A 17,219-nucleotide genomic window follows, 5' to 3' on the forward strand; every position below is an offset into this window, starting at 1 on the left:
AAATCTCAGTGTTCGTGTTTGCTAATGTTAGGCTGAGGTCGACATAAATACTGAAATAGTAATAAAGGCAAGTGCTTTCTTATTTCAAAACCCCACAAAGCTAAAATTCTTAAAAGTATGATATTAATGCAACAAAAGTAGCAACAAAATTAGTGAAATAGAATAGAGAACCACCAAAAAAAAAAAAAAAAAAAAAAAGCCTTAATACTAAGAATTTGTTTTGTGGCAAATTTTACCTGGATGACTGAGTCTGTGAACTTTGGAATCACTCAGTCCTGAGACCCACCCCCCGCCAGACCTGTCTGTCCCTTATAGATAGGCAATTTAAGTTTCCAAAGCCTCAGTTAGTTCATCTGTAAAATAAACATAACCATACAAGAATGTCATTGTAAGGATCAAATGAAATGTATATTCATTAATACTAAAAATATATTTAAAATATTTAGCATAGTACCTAAGTATACAAAATGGTAGTAATTAAACCAAGGGAAAGTAAAGAAATCTACAAGAAATGATGCTGGAGACAATTTATTACTTGAAGAAAACTTTATATATTATATATTTATGTTTTATACACTTATATTTTGCAGAATATATCAACAAGTTAAAGCATTAAATGTAAATATTAAAACTACAGTATAGCTAGAAGAAAGTATGAGTGATTCTTTTACTGGCATTGTGATGGGGAGGGCTTTAACAAATAAAAGCAATGAAACAACACCACAGAGATTAGGCAAAAAATAATTTTAACTACAGAGAAAATTTGAGCCATTCCATGTAAAAGAAAATTCACTGTAAATAAAAAAAATAGGAAACAACTGACAAAAATACTTTCAGCAATATGTGTGACAGATATGGAGTCAATAACTGTATTACATAAATAGCTCTTTAAATTAATAAAAAATGCTAATAACTCCGAAAAATTGCAGGAGATCGAAACAATTCACAAATTAAAAATAAGTACAAACTGTCAGCAATAATGGAAAAGCGTTTAATCAATTTTGGAATTTCCAAATGCTATGTGTTTGGTGTATTTAAAGCCAAAGAATCCATAAAAGGAAACACGGAAATGAAAGCATTGTGTACACCTCTATGTGAGGAATTTCTTAAAACTGGCTCAAATAAGTGAAACATTGTGCGGCCCTCATTTAACCCCTGTGTGTTAAGAAGTACTTTAAAGTTTTTAATGAGATGTTAGAACTCATTCTTTGTAAATTGCAGTGTGCCATTCACTCACCCTCTCTGCCACCTCAGCTTCTTCCCTACTTTTCTAACATGGCACATGTAGCTTTCACGTCTGACAATTTCCATGTCAGAAAGAGAAGAGCATGAACTAAGTAGATAGTGAAAGATCCCTGAGGAATACGTAAAGAGATCTAATTCTGAGTCTTGCTCTCCAACCACTAGCTATGAGCCAGGCCATGGATGAGGCACATCACCTCTCCAAATGAAAAATGATTTAAATCAATGTTTCTCCCCGACAGACCTATAACTCCTGCATCCTACTCCAGCCCTTCAGAATCAGAAGGCAGGACCTGGAAATTGGCATTTTTAACAAGCACCTCAATTAATGCTCAGATATTTTAAAGTTTGGAAACCACTGTCACGGCAGACCACCAACTCTCTTTTAATGCCCCGAATCAAGTATCCTGAAGGAAAAACATACATGCTGAAGAGCAGCACCACTCCATGCATCTGAGAGTGACCACCCACCTCTACTCTCAAATTTGATTCCTCAGATCCTTGTTATATTTGAATTGATATCTCTCTCGTTTCTTTCAATCCCATGTGTCAAATTATACTCATCAAAGCTGCCAGTCTTGAAAAGTGCTTTCAGAAGGCACATAAATTCAACTCTGAGTCCTTATAATCCAGATATTTAATCACACCATAAAGTTAATGGAATCCAGTTTGAATGTAGACACCTCAACAGCTGCATTGCACTGAAATCACAGCATTCATAAAATGTGGGTCTCAAAATGAATCCCCAGCCTAATGGGAAATTCAGAGGGGAATGCTGCCCTGTCATCGGTCACTGTCGGGATCTTTAGTTGTCGAGAAAAGGACCAGAGCTGTCACCGCAAAACTGTAGCACCAGCCATGCCACTGGGAACTTTTCAACACTTAAAAATATAAAAGTTACATGGAAACTTTCAGATGATCTTTAGATTGTTTGGAAAGCCCATAGTTTATAACAAAATGATGCCCCAGGGTCAGGCTTTTCCTGTCAATTTAGGACTGCCCATCATTAATATCTCAGAAATGGATTGCTTTTCCAGTGCTCCAGACCCTTGCCTGATTACCATAAAGTGTGTTTCTCCAGTGGTGCATGATTTCTGGGGTAACAGGAAATAAATACCATCATACCAAGACTCTCAACAATCCATTACTTAAGCAACGGAGATAAAAATGCTCCTGGCCCTCCAAGCATCCAGATATGGTCTCAATGATGCTTGGCATCCACTAGGTGAAGACATCTCTGTGATTGATTCTGAACTTCCCAATCACACGTTTAACCATAATGGCAACTCAACCTTGAACTAAAGCTGGGTAGGGTTTGTAGTTATTATGTAGCTGTCCATGTGAGCTCCTTTTATTGAGAACATATTTTCACATTAGCATTTCTACCTTTGATGGGGTAGCTTTGCCCGAAAGAATCTCAAGATCCACAGAACTTCCATTAACCTTCTCAACTATGTTTTCTGTTCTTCAAGCTTTTGTAGTTATTGCTAAGCTAAGTGGAAGGAAGACCAAATCCTTTCTTAATTTTTTTTAAAGACAGCTGCTGGAATCTACCCATTCTTTAAAAGTTATTTATCTGAAGTAAGAACCTTGTACACAGGAAAGGAGGCAGGGGTCTCAAAATGTCTTGTATACTTTTTGAGTCAGATATGCTGAACTGCAAATTTAATCCACTGAAGTGGTTTCATGTAAACGCTCTTCTCGAATTTCTTTTTTACAAAATTTTGATGCATAATGTATGGAGTCTGAAAATGGATTAAGCTACATTTGGAGATAGTTTGAGTTGTTTTTTTTTTTTTTTAAGCGAGCAAAAATGAGCAGGTTTTTTTGTTGTTGCCTTTTTTAACCCTTCTTACTCAAGCAGTCACACATGGATTCTGCCTTTTCAAAGCTGCCGTCTACATAATGTTTCTTGTCCTTTTTTTCTGTCAAAAAGTTTGAAATGTCAAAAGTTGTAATTAAAAATGTGAAGAGCAAATTAGATTTGTTTCCCTCAGATTTCCCAACTAAAGCAAAGTAAAACTCCTGGAAGATAATTCAGTAACCAAATAGCATGAGTGGAATCTTACTGCGTAAAATGTTCCTAGTACTCCACAATTTAATCACCCTAAAGACTGTGGCTGTAGATAGAATGCCAGCATTAGTGCTGCGAGGAGCAGGTGTGGCAAATGCTCAGAGACCCATTTCTACCAGTACCAGAAAGGTGAAAAAGGAGATGGCCAGGGAGAATTGCCAAAGAGTCCAAAAGAATCACAAGAGATTTGGCTACGATCTCACACTTATATTTCAGTGAGTCAATACATTTGTAATGCTCTGTTTCATCACTTGCTTATTTTTACATGTCATTTAAATACTGTGTAAATTATATTGGCAAGAGAGTTGCAACTAGAATGAGATTCAGGCTCAAGTCCTAAGTCTGACCCTACATAGTTATGTGATCTTAAACTCACTTGCTCTCAATAGTTTGAGTTAAATCATCTGTCAAGTAAGAAGAACCATTCTCCTTCTAGTTACCCATCTGCACAGAGGGTCGATAGCAGGGGGCAAATGAGATGGGTGGGAAAGTACTTTGTTAAGTCTCAAGCTTTATGGACCCTGATGAATCTTTCTCTGTGTTGTGTTATCTACTATTTGCTCCTGAAAAAGTGGTGGCATCCTTGGCTCTTTTCCCACATCCTTCATCATCCAGGTTTCCCCAAAGTCATGGGTGAGGTGAACAAACTATTCTGAGGGGAGACTTTCAGCTGCTGCACATCTGACCATTTCCAGTGGGCTCTGTGTACATGGTCCCGACAAGAGCTTTTAAGCTGACACGGCCCTACTCATGACACTTAAAACCATGGCTTCAGATAAAAACAGAGAAACAACACCCCCGGCCCAGCATTTCCCAGCCACCGTTCTGAACCCTAACTTGACTCACCTTGTCCCTGACCTTGTGATTGACCTTTTTGCTGTTGTTTGCCTCACCTCTCCCACTTCACAGATAGTGCCAGTTACCTGGTATGGGCCTTCTGATTCTCTTCTTCTTCATGATTCAGATGAGTCTCTTAATCTCACTCTCTTTACGCACTCCACCTTGGTCACGCCAGGCTCATGAATGCGACACAGACAAAGGGAAAGTTTTATATATGGGTGTAGGAACTGAGATGTGACTCCCAAAACAGGCGCTATAAGGATTTCTGCCAGCACTGGGGACATTTTCTCTTTTGAAGCTATAGACTTAAAAAAAAAAAAAAATGGACGATTTCAAATTCTATGGAATAGGCTCCTTGGGAGAAAGTGACTCACCTCACCTTCCTACTTTAAATGTTATCACACTCCATCATATGCCAACACACAGAGAAACCATGTCCTATTTGGACCTTGATATGTGGATGGAGTGTTTAATGGGGAATAAAGAGAAAAAACAAATTCAAACCCATTCCCCATGATTTCACAATAATATAGACTTTACTAAACTTTTCAAAGTTTTTTCTTTAATATAGTGAGAGCAAGTTTATGCCTGCCTTGTTCATTAGAGTATTTCTAGAACCCAGCACACAGAAGATGTTTTAAAAAGACTTGTTGCCTGAATAAATACATAAGAAGAGAAAACAAAGTAAGATTTGAAAGATTTCTTATTATCTGATGCTGATAGAGAGTAAAGTTAATGATTTAGAGAACAAGTGTCCAGCAGTACAGCTCGCTAATACCTCTTAAAATGTGTTGATGCTCATAAATCCAAAATAAACGACCTGTAAAATCACTTAAGAAGAAATAATACACATTTAATCGGGCTTCCAGAGGAAAGTCTGAGTGAAAAGACAAGAATTTCAAGAGAATTATGAAATCCCTTCAAATTCAATCACTGGCCGATCACAGACACGCCACATGTGCCCCTGCCCACAGGGCTGTCACTTTAGGCAGTCTCACTCAGCCCTTCATTGCGAAACTCCTAAATTACAGCCACCTCCTGGAGCCAGAGGGAAAGGCTTTGCATCAGCTGAAAAGGGTAAGTCCTCTTATGGGTCTACCCAGCATGCTTTTCCACATTCCACAGAGGCACCTTAAATAAAGGGGGAGAAATTGAACACATCCCCCGCATCCTAAAGCCAACATCTTCAAAGTCTTACGCACGGCTTTAGCTTCAAGTCAAAAGGGCTCTTCCTCTGGCAAATAAAAATCAAAACACTGTGAAATGCCAGTCTGTGCCTCCGCTTTATAATCCTGTTGAAGTTTTTGGAATTTAACAGTGTTCTGGTACCTTCCATTCTATCCTGGATTTTATCTTTAGTCTGCTAATGAGAGTTGCTTTACCTTTCCCAGAGTTTGATTAAGGTCCTGAGGGTGGTAGTAAAATGGATCCATCTTTTTGTTACAAACTCAATTAGCAGAAGTTGGAATTGCTCTCTTCAACAAAGTTAAATAAATTGTTAATGAGAAATTTACCTTCACTTGATTCACTAGTTGCCTTATTAGCTTGAAGTCAACACTATTAAAGGAGAAGATGTTTGTTAAAGCTTAAGGTGTTTGCTGGATCGAATATTAAAAAGAAGATGGCAGGAGAGCCCGCTGACTGCCTGCTTCCAAAACCTGTGATCCATCCCAAACGAGCAACTCAGAGCCCTCCTTCCGAGTCCGCTCACCAGAGAATAGCAATTTACCTGATGGGTGAAGGTGCCCACATTCCTGACCTGAAGAAAGGTCACTAGGTTGCAGGTGAATTTGAACACCTTTCCTCCTCAAATAAAGGGGGAACAAAGACATTTTGGAAGAGGTCATCAAGAGGAAATGATTCCTCGTTGACTCTTCAACTAGACCCGGCAATCGGAGTCTCCCTATCCCCTCCCCTGACCTCGAATATACATCCACAATGGGAGCCATTTTCAAGGGTGCGGCCTTGAGAGAGCAATGTGTTGCTGAGACCATCTGGATAGTGTATGTGACTGAACCCATTTAGGGCCTCTGTATAAATGTTTAAGATTCTGGTAGATGGGTGCAGAGATCTACTCATCTTGTGAATGCCCAAGACAAGCCTCCCATGTAAGTTCCTTTTGCTGTTAAAACTGCCACCTACCAATCCAGAGTGCTCTGCCTCTTTCTTGGGTCTCTCTTTGCCCACGATGTATAGGGGCCAGTTTGCAAACCGACGAAACACCCCCACCATAAGTGTCAGAGACATAGGAGGAGTCTATTAACTCAAGAAAGTTTATATGCAGACCTCAAAATCACCACCTCCAAAAAAGCGTTATGTTTCCCTGATGTGGCATTCCTAAAATGCCTCTTCTTAATAACTAGAACCAAGCAAAGTTGTGAGGTCAGTCAAGGTTGTTTTCAGCCCCTTCTCCATTTCTCTCTCAAAAATGCTCTCCTGCACCCCTACCATGTACCACCGTGGTAGAATCTGCAGGCTAGAGTCTAGTCCAGCCTTACTTCTCCATAGCCACTGTATGGCCCCGCAGATGCTTATAATCTGAATGGTCTCATTCCCCAGAGTGCTCTACAACTAAGGTTCCACATAAGACCTAGTGTCAGCCAAGCAGCCATTGCCCAGGAAATTCAGATGGAAGAAGTAAACATTGAGATGGAGGCTGCACTCCACTACTTCTGCTAACCAGCACAGTGTGGAGATATGTCAAGACTCTAACAGACGCCACAGGGTCCAGACCCTAGCATTGTAGCTATTGAGAGACAAGTCAAGGGCATCTCTTGTTGGTGCAGGTTGGGATATATATGATGGCAAGAGCCAGCATTTGTAGAGGTAACCTCCTTCATCACTAACTTGATCATGGCTGAGGCAGCAACTGTCTCAGTGGGCCAGTTCTGAGGTATTGTTCTGGGGGGTGATTCCTGGAAGTTCTGCTGAAAGCCTCCTCCTCCAGGCCTTCTAGGGATTTTTGTAAGTTCTTTATTCCTTGTATAAAATTCATTTCTTCTAAGAATAGCTAGACTGAATTCTGTTATCTGCAACTAAGCTCTGACAGACACACTTCCTTCCTACATAAGCAACCAAGTTCCTTAATGTTGCCCCTCATCTTCCCAGATGAAATGAGTTGATAAACTAAGTCATAATAAGTACATAATTAATAACTAATAAAGCAACTTCCTATAGATATTTGCCTTAATCTAAGATTCTAATGGAATTTCCAACCATGAATGGTTTATAGTGTTGATGGGATTATTTTTTTTTTCCAGGATGGGGAAGCAAAGGTTTTGTAAACTATAAAGAAGTTGTTGTTAGTCGTTAATGATAATGGAGATGATAATGATGGTGGTGATGTTTAAAATCATGAGAGCTGATGCAACTGGTCGGGCTCACTGGGCTGACATCTCCAACTCTCTCCCCCTTCTCCGGCTAAACTCTCTAACCAGGGCGAAAAGGGCCAATGTCATCACTCAGCTTCTCACCTCTTACTGTAGTCCTCTCCTACAGACCTCTCTGTGAAATCAAAAGGCTCTTCCAGGAAGGAGAAAACCTTCATCATAAAGGGATGAACAAGGGTTCCAGAATCTCCCTGAAAGTTGATAACATACTCTCAGAGAGAAGACGAAGAAACAAGCAGGCGACGAAGGCAATTGGATGGAGAAGTGATTGATGATGTCCATCTGCACATCCACAGACATTCCTGTAACGGCTCTACACTGCCACTTGGGGAGAAGCAAGGCTCGCCCTGGCCTCCAGGAGCTCATAATACAGAGGAATAATAGAAATTGCCATTTCTTGATCACTTCTATGTGACTGATTGTATCTCCACTAATTTCATTCACTCAACAGTTTGTGGTGGTTTTAGTTGTAGACACTGATGTATAAGCTAGGCTTCCTAATCCCTTGTAGAGGGAGCCAGGCATGACACCAGCCCTCACACAGAATGTTCTCAATTATAATTGAGGCAAGTGCTACAGAGGAAAACCATAGCACACCATTTTTGGGGGGAAGAGGAGTTGGCATAACATGGTCTGAGGGTTCATAGAATGCTTCCCAAAAGAAAAGCCACTTACTTGAATCCTGGGGGTTGAGCACAGGTTAGCCAATTGAAGGACCATCATAAGCAAAGGCCCTGAGGTTGAAAGGAGTTTCAGTCAATGAAGTACAAAGTATTATCTCCACTTTATTACACATAAGCAACAGAGACCTAGAGAGATTAGGTAACTTCCTAAGGTAAGGCAGAACATAAATTAGTGTGAATGCAATGATAACCACCATACATACAGTCTACCCTCCCTGAGAGGTAGAGACAAAAATACTTGGCAGGCTTTAAAAACAATTATCAGGAGACCCTCTCGTGTTCTTCAAGGCTGCCCCTCCACCTGAAGGAACTGAAGACAGATTTTCATTTTCTCACTCTGTTGGGCTCACGACTAAATTAAAGGAAAAATCTGCTATTTCTGACGCAAAAGTCCTGGGTGCTTTTCGGGAATGAAACCATCTTCCCTACTCCCCGGGGCCTTTCATACCATTATGGTGCAGTCCCAAGCTATCAATGATAGTGGGGGGAAAAAAAAAAAAACCAGAGCTTTGCAGTAGAGGAGAGAGGCTATTCAAACTGCTCCTGATTTCTATAAAAGAAAGATCTTTTGATCTTTGAAACCGCCAAAAGAGTAGTTTGATCTTCCTCAAACTCATTTATTTTAGATTCTTGCAAATTTCTTTTCTGTAGGTTTACTTCCTTAGAAAACTCAATATTCAATTGAACAGTGACTTTTATATATTGAAATGCAATATTGAATAGCTGAGGCCTAATAAATGCCATCTCGACTATATAGGATATTTTAAAAATCATAAAAGGGCCGATTGAGCCCGATCCAGGCAAAGATGACAAAGCGAATTCAATGCTTCTTTTGAAAATGAGTCATGGTCAGAAATACTCACTTTGACCAAAAGCGTTTCTTTGAATGCCAGAGGTAAATTTGCTCACTTTCATTTTCTGCATGGGTTTCAAGTCCGCCCTGCAGAACTGAAAAAATCTACTGCGAGAGGCCCTGGCAGCTGTTCCAGATGTAAATGTGAACAGGATACCGAGGTTGGGCCTATTCCCTTCAATGTGTTATTTTCAAATTATGCAGATGATATTCAGATATGGATTGATCAGGCTTTGTGTATTTTTTCAGGGAGGAATAAATCATTGTAATTCTGCGCTGCCTAAACATTCCCCAGGACCACCCTTTCTTCTACTTAGAAAAAGGATGTTTTATTATCTTGAACCTCGAAATTACTGGCAAAGGGAGAATCTGACATATGTTCCCAGTCGCAGGGGGCTCGGGGGAGGACAGGCACAACATATTCAATCGATTAGCTAAAAGGAACAGTCTTTGATGTCAGGGAACCTTTCCAAATTTCATTTAAGACGCAAACAATCTGTGAGAAATCAAAGTTCTCAATCAGAACCTCTGCCCCACTCCTCTGGGTGCAGCCTGGCTGGAGGAACTCTTGTTTTAACTATTTGTAGTTGATTACACAGTTTGAGAATGTATCCTTCTTATGGCCCTTTCAACATCAGGCTCTTTAAGAAGATGGATAACTTCATTCTCCACCTTCTTCTTGTCACATGCACTTTTTCCCTCTTGCATATATGTTTTAGGAAAATGCAGATTAGCGCTGTCAAAAAGCCAGTTATTTTATAGCAGCCCTCTCCTCAGTGTGACCTCCTAAGTGGACCTGATTGTATAAAGCATTACAAGAATGCCGTATGTTCTGCACACTCCCAGTATCGGCTAAAAAATGGGTTGGAGTTGGGGAAGGAACTGGGGCCAAGAAGAACAGGAATGATAATAATTTGGAAGAAGGTGATGGAGAAAAAGGAGGAGTCAGAGTCATGTGGAAGAATTTGGGTCCCACTTTCAGAATTAGCCAAGTCAAGTAGAGGAACTAAATGTGGTGTCAGTTTAGAGATCATGGTTTAGATGGTGAATAAATTTGATTTTATGTGATTCTTTGGCTATCCAAGCAGAAATGTCAACTCTTAGGCACTGCCTTAGAGCCTGGATTACTTTGGTATTTAGCGGCAGATGTTTCTCCTATAAACAAGAACATGAGAAGTTCCAAAAAGGGATCCCTTAGCCCTGGCATGCTCTGCACTGGTTAGACAACATCTAGGATGTCATGCCACCTTCCACGTAACTATTAAACTTCTAGTCATCTGAGCACTGTCAATTCTTCATGCTGCTTTCTCATATAGACACTGACCAGTTGGAGTTTAGATGATAATAGTCAAGATGATAAAATGTCTGGACAGCAGTTAACACTCTAGAGATGTTTAGCCCAAGAAAGAATAACTTAGAGAAGACATGACAGTACTGAAGATCTGTCATGCGAAGAGGGATTTAATAGGCCCTTTTTTGCTTCAGAAGAGAGGCTCTGTCGGAATTATTGGGGATGGGGAGGTAATATTCACAATTACTGAAACCCCAAATAATGCTCTGTTAAAGTAGTAAGTTCCCGTCATGAAAGACTCTCAAGCGGTAGCTAGATGTCCTCCACCTGGAAGAGAAGTTGTAAAAGAAGGACCTCCCACATTCTTGAACAATTTGAAACTGAAAAGGACCCTCAGGTTCATAAGTTCAAGTGTCCATGGGGTATAAGAAAAAAAAAAAAACCTGACAATCCCCTTTCGGCTTACTGTCCCACCAGCAAATACGCACTTTTCTTATGGCGTCAGGATTTCAAAAACATTCGTTGGGAGCCATTTGTGACATCATAGATGAACCTGGAGAACATTATGCCAATTGAAATAAGCAAGACACGGAAAGACAAACAATCTCATATGTGGACTCTAAACGAGTTGAACTCACAGAACCAAAGGGTAGAATGGTGGTTGTCAAGGGCTGGGGGTGGAGGGTGGGGTGGAAATGGGGAGAGGTTGGTCAAAGTTTATAAACTTTCAGTTATAAGGTGAATGAGTTCTGGGGATCTAATGTACAGCATGGTGACGATAGTTAATAATGCTACATTAGATACTTAAATTTTGCTAAGAGATAGATCTTAAGTGTTCTCACCTCATACATGAAAGGGAAACTACATGAGATGATAGATGTGTTAATTAACTTGATTGTGGCAATCATTTCTGAATATGTACACATATCAAACCATTCCATTGTATACCTTAAATATATACAATTTTATTTGTCAATTATACCTTAATAAAGCTGAGAAAAAAATAAAAGAAAGTCTTTATTAAGTATGGGTAAACTATCCACAGCTTTAAAAAGAATGATTGATAATGTTCATAAAAGATCTTGAAATAGCGGATACCAAGCAACTCAAGGACAAAATTCTGAGCTGAGATAATTGAATATACATAGACATGTCCACACCTGTTTCTAGGGCTGTTAGCTCACTAATAAATATTTGGGGAAAAGGATTAATTTTTTTAGAAGCAAATGGAGGTTTCGTTTCCTTTCCTTAAAGAACATTTTAAAACAAACAAAAAATACCTATGTTTCTAGACACTCACAAATAGGTTTCTTACATTCCAAGGCCTTGAACATAAGTCAGCATGTTCCAGGAGGAACATGAGATATGTAACAGGTAATTTAATTCAAGGCATAGTAACAAAAATCAAAGACAAAACTGCACGACACACATCTTAGAACAGGCATGTGCTCTGCACCCAGGCTAACATCGGTTTGGATAACACTAACTGTGACAAGATTGCCTTTGTCACACAGTTAGCTCTTCTTGTCTCCTTTTATTCACTTTACTGTTGTCGGTTGTAATTTTTTCAGGAGATTGAATCAAGCTGTAGGATTCTTACAGAATAACACCCCCAGACACTCACCCAAGAGCAGTTTGGGCAAAGTTTTCAGTGCCAGGAATAAGAATGCTGAAATTGAAAAAGTAGAACCAAAAAAGTAGAGCATATATAAATGGTAAAGAGAGGCTGCCCATCTAATTAGAGTGGGGGAAAAATTATGAGGCAAGATGCTTAAACACCAGGCAAAAAATAGAAGAACCTGGCTTCAAACAAGTAGGACCCACTCTCCTTCCTATTAGCATTTCCCCCATTCTGCTGCAATCCTCTGCAAGACAGACCATCTGCCAATTGCTCTGGCAAGAGTGTGTCACCAAGCAGAATGGGTTTATCAGCACAGCTGTTTGTTGTGCTCATTAATTCTAGGATAAAGTTAAAGAAAAACCATTCAGTGCAGAAGTCAACACTAATCTCAGTGGATGCAACCCTTCAATACCCAAAGATCTTCTAGGTAAGTTAGAGAGAAAGCAGCAATGAAATTCCAAAGCAAAAATGTAATTTTGTTAACCATCATTTGAAAATAAAGCGACAGGGTACAAATAGGGAGAAATGTTCGCTGATAATAAAACGAATGCTAGATATTTGCCCCCTCAAACCCTTCTCCCCAAACTTCCCCTGAGTAAAATGCTATCAAAACAAGCAAGTACAAATACATTCCTACTTCAATGCAAATACAGCTCTCAAAATGTCAGTTTCATCTAGTTTGGCCTTTCCAAGAATGTGTATAGTTAAACTTCAATGAACTATAGTGGTTGGAGGAGACCGTTTAATTGAATTTTCAAGTTAAAGGTTATCTGGGAACTAGGCAAAGAACTTTTTTCTCTTTTGGTTTTGTTAGGCATCAACAGAAGATATTGATGCAATGAAGATGATTTTGTCCTAGAGAACTAGAAACCTAGATCCACAGACAATTTCTTGGGAAGTCATATACATGCAAAACCCTGATAAAAATAGAATAAACAATACCTCATGTCAGTAGTGCTTGGGTCGTAAGCTCTTAGGCAGAGCTCTCTGATAGCGTCGGCTGGAGTGCATGTCATGGCTCAGAACTTCTGGGTCTTCTTTCTGCTCATCAGCCTAAATCCAAATCTTATCTTTAGGACATCACAGGACAAAAGGGAAGAAGAAAGAACACGTATTATGAGAAGAGGGAGCAAAAAGGTCTCGTTTGGTCCCACATAAGTAAGCCCTAAACTTTGCCTACTCCAGTCTCATGAAGGGAGGAAGAAGATTTTGCCTCTTAATTATAAATATAGTTCACAGCAAAAATGGAATTCATTTAATGGGTAGTTTTATACTTTTTGTTCATTGAAATTTTACTATATGCAGGTGTCAATTTGCCTGTCATTTCTCCATGTCTTTACCGGGTTCAGAAAGTATAACATTGCCATCATCATAAACAAGAATTTTTTTTAATACAGTTAAGGTTACACTATAGACTAGCATATCCATACTTACCGTCGAGAAATAGAAAAGAAAAAGCCAGTTTAAAGGTCACTGTAAGTGGTTTAGAGATCCAAATTTTCCAAAATATCCTCCTAAAAACGCTTCAAGATTCTAAGAAGAGAAGCAAAATCAATTCTAAGGAAAAAATACTTTTTTTATAATTAGCACATTGTCCTTTTGTTTCCATCATAATGGTCAAACAGGTTTTAATGTGATGTCTGAAAAACTGCAGGGGAGGGCAAAAAGAGACTGTAAAGGCCTTGTCTGCCCGGATCTGGGCATAAAGCTCATTCATATTCTCTTCTGAGGCCCTGATCCTACAGGCTCAGGAGCTTAGCATTACTTTGAGATCACAGAGCACTTTCTCAGATTGCAATGCAATCACTCTGTCACATTTTAGCCCAGGAGACCAACAGGTAAGGTGTGAGCATGTGGATGAATCTGTATAAAAATATCGCCATTCCTGGAAGGATTTCGGGCATGTTCTCAGCTCAAACATGAACAGGGGCATATTCAGCAAGCCTATTGCATGACATTGGACTTGGGAAATATAAGTCAAAAACATGTTTGCTTACTTGGTTCCTGATTAACCACCTAAGACAAATTACGTGGACGCAAAACATATGAAGAAGTGAAAGCATAAGGCAAATCCACAAAGGAACGAAAAGCGTTAGTGTCAGTAATAAAAATAACATGGTACTTTGTTTTCCATCGAATTAAGCAGAACTCTATCAGTTATTGATGACTGACCACAATGCAGCTCAAACTAGTTGCAACCAAAGAGGGAATCTCTCAGTTTGGAATTTCAAAGGATCAGGTACTTCTGAATCCAAGTGTTCAATGATATCTTCATTATGCCTTCACTCTACCACCGTCTCTTGGTTTGGGTCGTTCTGTGATGGCTTCATTAATCTCTCTGCAAGTTCTCGAAGAACCAGAAGTTCCATGAATGCTTGTATCCATTGCTTGCAACCTTTAAAGGAAAAAGAGACCCTCTCTTACCTAAGAGTTTCTGCAGAAGTCCCAGGTTTACCAGCACGGGTTGAGCGCTCTCCTTAAACTTGTCATTGCACCCAGGGGACGAGATATGTGTATTAGGTCTACTCCTAGTCCCAAGATGTGGGCAGCCCCAACTGAAAAACACTAATCAAAAGTGGGGAAAGGGACAGTTCCTGAAAGGAAAAGTGAGGAAGTAAAGACGAAGTGAAGGGAAAAGGATTTGTTTTGGACAACCAACAGAAAATCATATCAGCTACCAATATTCAAATGGTGTTATGAAAAATGAACACAGAAATACTTAAAATTCTCTGGACACTCTTAGAGTCTTCTCTGGCATTTTTTCTTGAACTCAAAGATCCAAGGCTACACAAACCAGAAGACACAATGTGCATCGGTTGTTTATTTAACAAGTATTTTTGAGCATCATTCCAGTGCTATTTTTAAGGATGTTATGGGAGCACAAGGGAAGAATCCTAGCCCAGACTTGGGGGACCAGGGAACGTTTCTAGAGGAAGCGAAATCAAAACTGACATTTAAAAAGTGGGTAGGAGTTCAGCTAGTCAAAGGGAGAAGTTGGATAGTTCAAGCAAAGGAAATAGTGCACACAATGTCCTCAATCAAGAAATAGCACAGTGTTTTAAGGGAACAGAAAGATGCATATAAAACCAAATCATTTGTTAATATAAATGTTCTAGAGGGCAAAAACTGCGCCTACTCTCTCCTTGTGATCAACAGGTCCCTTGAACCCCTGGGTCTCCCTCACAAAGTTCTTATAAGAATCAAGTGTAATAATGTATGTGAAATACTTTGTAAATGTTAAATCCTCTACATCTGAAAGGCACGTATAGAGAATTGAAAAAGTGCACAGATTCCTAAAATCTGGAGCAGGAAAGATGACTGGCTCGATATAAGTGAGCTTCTCAAGAAAAATGTACTGTAGCTTTATGATGTCTATTTGCCCACTAAGGCATCCTTTTACTCATTGGCAGGTTTAAACTAAAATCTTTAGACAATGAAGACAGTGGTCACGTGTTCTCTGCATCAGCTGCCAGAAATTCAACAAGAGGGAGTGGGTAACACGGAAGAATATGCTCTCTAGGAAGACAATGAAAGTGTTCAAAGAATGTAGGTACAACATGATGTTGAAAAAGCATCCTTGGCAGACAGAAGGATCCTGGAATTTTAAAAAGAAAAGGAGAAAAAGTTAGCTTCCTAATGTTCTGAGAGTGTGCTCAACAAGGAAGATGTGCTTGGAAGACACCTGGAAGGAGGGAAAAAATGCAGGGCAGGAAATGAGTATGGAAGGTCACAAATCATGCATCTATGAGAAGTAGAGGAAACAGTCTGGGGGAGTCGCCGTACTCTTAAAACGTCAACAGAAGGTATGTTTAAATTGCAACCCAGGCCAGAGAGTCATGAATAATCAGTTTGTCTTGGAGAATTCTGGAGTTATAAACAAAAGGATCCAAAGCATTGTCCAAGGTAAATATTGACATGGCTGAAGAGGAACTAGAAAAACTTTTAATGAAGCCAAAAATACTGCATCTGGGGAAGATGTTTCACATTCATATAATAAACACTCTGATACAAGTCTAAGGATGATGGGTAAGAATTATTGTCTAGTAGGTTGAAAAATTGATTTAGAACAAAGGCTTTCTCAAATTTAAAACAGTAATACTATAAAAACATAAATATTAACTTTTAAAACCATGTTATTTCTTAAAATAAAGGTAATTCTCTCTGCCAAACACCGATTTGCCCTCAAATGTGAGAGAGTTAGTACTCATATCCTGAAACAACCATCCGGTTTATACTGTGGCAAACGTACAGTGGTTTCTTCCTCAACTCCCAGCTGCCTGGGGGAGACATGGTCTGGGAAGTCCCCTTATGCCAGCTGGGCCTCTCCTAGGACAACACCCTATAATGACAAATCTCTTTGTCTGCTGAGACACACATCCCTATCAAGGAAAGCGAGGGAAGGACTTCACTAGTTTCTTCATATTCATACCTTGTTTCTTGCAGAGGATATTCAGGTAGGGTAACCTGAAACTTAGAATAAACAGAAGCCCATTATTGCTGCTTAGCAGGAGCGAGTGAAGGATCTTGTCAGCAGAACAGTACCATGGCAACCAGTTCTTCAAAGCGTTTTTAAAAAATACAAGTCGAATTTCATCTGGAAACATCCCAATTACCCAATTAGACTAAGCTGTGAAGTCTTTTTAGAGTAATCTCAGATCATAAGTGAGTGAATAGCACAAACCCAAACCATCGCTTTCTGATACTCAGAAAATGCAAGTTTGTTGGTACTGTATTCTGGTAAGAAGACAGTTCTTTATCAGCAGGAGCAATGAAACTGGTCTGCATCTCCACAGGATTCTTGGTGCTAAGGTAACATATGACTCTACCCCGTTGGGAGCCATGAGATTCCGGTTTTATTTTTCCCACTTAACAGATGGGAAAACTAAGGAGCTATAAGTATAGTGATCACTGGGGACAGAGAGGCTGAGTGGAGTGGAGCTGGATCTCTTTTGCTGTGTGCATGTGTGTGTGTGTGCGTGTCTCCAAGGAGTTGGTGAAATCAGGCTCGAAGCCCTGTAGATTCTACCTTCGAAGCATCTCATCCTTCACTTTCTCTCTCCACCTTTCCCTACCAGGCGGGGTCAGACTTTCAGGGCTTATCACCTGGACCATGCAGTCATCTCCTCATGCTGCTGCTGGGCATATGTATGAAAGCACAGGTCAGATCACAGGCTCCCCAGTGCTCAAAGCATCAAAGCTTTCCTGTGGCCTATTAAACACACACAC

At 39.8% G+C, this 17,219-nt stretch overlaps 1 long non-coding RNA gene across 1 annotated transcript in view; it reads right to left on the bottom strand.

Moving 5' to 3' along the window:
• Window positions 1–14,364: 14,364 nt before the first annotated feature.
• LOC120609407 (uncharacterized) overlaps window positions 14,365–17,219 on the bottom strand; it is a 57,410-nt gene continuing 54,555 nt past the window's right edge. Inside the window, exon 3 of the long non-coding RNA XR_005654765.1 lies at window positions 14,365–14,388. This is a non-coding gene — a long non-coding RNA (uncharacterized LOC120609407). The remainder of the gene's footprint in view (window positions 14,389–17,219) is intronic.

Source organism: Pteropus medius, unplaced genomic scaffold (genome assembly GCF_902729225.1).
Source record: "Pteropus medius unplaced genomic scaffold, Ma_sr-lr_union100, whole genome shotgun sequence".
Classification (NCBI taxonomy): Eukaryota; Metazoa; Chordata; class Mammalia; order Chiroptera; family Pteropodidae; genus Pteropus; species Pteropus medius.